Raw genomic sequence first — 2,500 nt, 5'->3', positions numbered from 1 at the left:
TTGGCAAATGCTTTCGCTGATGTTCGTCTTGCGACGATCCAAGAATTTCACCTCTAACGTCGCAATACGAATGCCCCCAGTTATCCCTATTAATCATTACCTCGGAGTTCTGAAAACCAACAAAATAGAACCGAGATCATATTCTATTATTCCATGCACGAAATATTCAAGCAGCATTTTGAGCCCGCTTTGAGCACTCTAATTTGTTCAAAGTAAAATTGTCGGCCCATCTCGACACTCACTGAAGAGCACCGCGATAGGATTTTGATATTGAACCGGCGTTTTACCGCCGGCTCACCGACGATATGCTCCGCAAACGTGTCAGTATCACCGCGGATGCGGTGCACCGACAGCGCGGCGCACAAATGCAACTACGAGCTTTTTAACCGCAACAATTTTAGTATACGCTATTGGAGCTGGAATTACCGCGGCTGCTGGCACCAGACTTGCCCTCCAATTGTTCCTCGTTAAAATATTTAAAGTGTACTCATTCCGATTACGAGGCCTCGTAAGAGTCCCGTATCGTTATTTTTCGTCACTACCTCCCCGTGCCGGGAGTGGGTAATTTGCGCGCCTGCTGCCTTCCTTGGATGTGGTAGCCGTTTCTCAGGCTCCCTCTCCGGAATCGAACCCTGATTCCCCGTTACCCGTGACAACCATGGTAGTCGCAGAAACTACCATCGAAAGTTGATAAGGCAGACATTTGAAAGATGCGTCGCCGGTACTGGACCATGCGATCGGCAAAAGTTATCCAGATTCATCAAAATTAACGACTTCGGACGCGAGGCCCTCCGTCGATTGGTTTTGATCTAATAAAAGCACTCATCCCATCACTGGTCAGAGTTCTGATTGCATGTATTAGCTCTAGAATTACCACAGTTATCCAAGTAACTGAGTAAGATCTAAGGAACCAAAACTGATATATTGAGCCATTCGCGGTATCGCCTTAATACGGCTTGCACTGAGACATGCATGGCTTAATCTTTGAGACAAGCATATAACTACTGGCAGGATCAACCAGGGAGCTGACAGTCACTCGCGGACGAATGTAGCCGTCGTCGCTCGGACGAGAACACGACACATATCGACGCGGTCGCGGGCGCGTCCGCGTCGAATGATGTTTCGTTTTTGAACTCGTCGTACCTTTTAATATTGTACGCTCTTTGTTTTCGATGGTTCGTGCAGCGTCAACGGAGTATCTCATCCGATTGTCGCAACGATCCAACGAGAGAGTGTGCGCGCGATTTACTAATAGCGCAACTCCGAATTGGATGGTTCACGGCGAGACAATTTAAGATTCACGTTTCATTATTATCTTTTAACACAAACGCGAACACTGAAAACAGATTCAGCCCGGTGTTTGAGAGACGTCGTCCTTGGCGTTAATTTTTATAGCGCCTTATAGAGGACCGTCGCCATAGGCGACGTGCAATTCATTTGTAGGATCGATACGTGAACCGAGACGAGTTTAAACAATCGCATCGGTCGATCCGCACTGTTCAATAAAATGTTCAACGTTCGAAAAGTCCCACGGCGCAACGTGGAAGCGCGCGTTGTTGTGTTAATCGTGACATCGCGACGAATTGTAAAGTTCGACACAAAATCCACTCGAAACACCACCAACACGAGAGTGCGCACACTACGCGTGAAACCATCGAACGAACTCTTGTATGCGGCATGCAGTCCGTTGTCGAAGTCGGTCAGTCTGTGTCAGCAGGCGGCAGTTATCCGCCGCCCGTTCAGTCTCACCGCGCCGACAACGCACTACACGTCGCCCGCCCCATGTGTATGCGGCGCTCCTGTTATGACGCGTGGCAGACGGAGCGACAACATATGAACATATGATAGTCCGTCGGTGGTTCGGTCCGGTGGGGTGACGATGGTCGCCGGTGGGGGTGGGCTAGCCCTGGGGGGTGCGGGGGAGAGTGGGGGGAGGGGGTTTGGGGGGGGGGGGGTGTAGGGGGGGGGGTTCGCCGGTTGGGGTTCGTCGGCCGACTTTGCTGCTGCCGCTGCTGCGTCTACCGCGTTATTATTATTATTATTATTATTTTCTGTTTTGGTTTTTTTGATTTCCAAAAAAAAAAAATTTTTTTTTTTTTTTTTTAATTTTTTCATTCCCCTCTTGTCCATACACCTTTTTAACTTTATTTGCGTATCGTATTAGTCAGATCGTGACGTGACAGTTTGTGCGCTACTCTCAGTACAGAGTTAAATAATTTCTCAATATAATAGCATAATACAAGAGCCACCTTTGAAAAAATACATACGGTCTCACTTTTTTGAAATACGTTCAAAACATTGTAAATTATTAAAACAAAAGAGTATAATATGAATTAAACGGAGGTATATGTATGGGAATATGTTATTATTATTATTACATATAAAACATTGTCTAGTATTTTAGTTTTTTAGAATAGGTTCGATTTAGAAATTGAAAAGTGATCTCGGAAAAGCAACGCGATCATTGAACGTAAGAAATATTAGCGAACCGGCGCACATG

At 46.4% G+C, this 2,500-nt stretch overlaps 1 non-coding gene across 1 annotated transcript in view; it reads right to left on the bottom strand.

Moving 5' to 3' along the window:
* LOC140751429 (small subunit ribosomal RNA) overlaps window positions 1–1,024 on the bottom strand; it is a 1,903-nt gene extending 879 nt beyond the window's left edge. Inside the window, exon 1 of the ribosomal RNA XR_012103338.1 lies at window positions 1–1,024. This exon is cut by the window's left edge and continues 879 nt beyond it. This is a non-coding gene — a ribosomal RNA (small subunit ribosomal RNA).
* Between the last annotated feature and the right edge of the window lie 1,476 nt (window positions 1,025–2,500).

This window comes from Epargyreus clarus, unplaced genomic scaffold (assembly GCF_041222505.1).
Source record: "Epargyreus clarus isolate Ecla_fem2 unplaced genomic scaffold, WU_Ecla_fem_2.2 ptg000022l, whole genome shotgun sequence".
NCBI classification, from domain to species: Eukaryota; Metazoa; Arthropoda; class Insecta; order Lepidoptera; family Hesperiidae; genus Epargyreus; species Epargyreus clarus.
The sequence above is the reverse complement of the archived record's forward strand: the minus strand, read 5'-3'. Positions and strand labels throughout refer to the sequence as shown.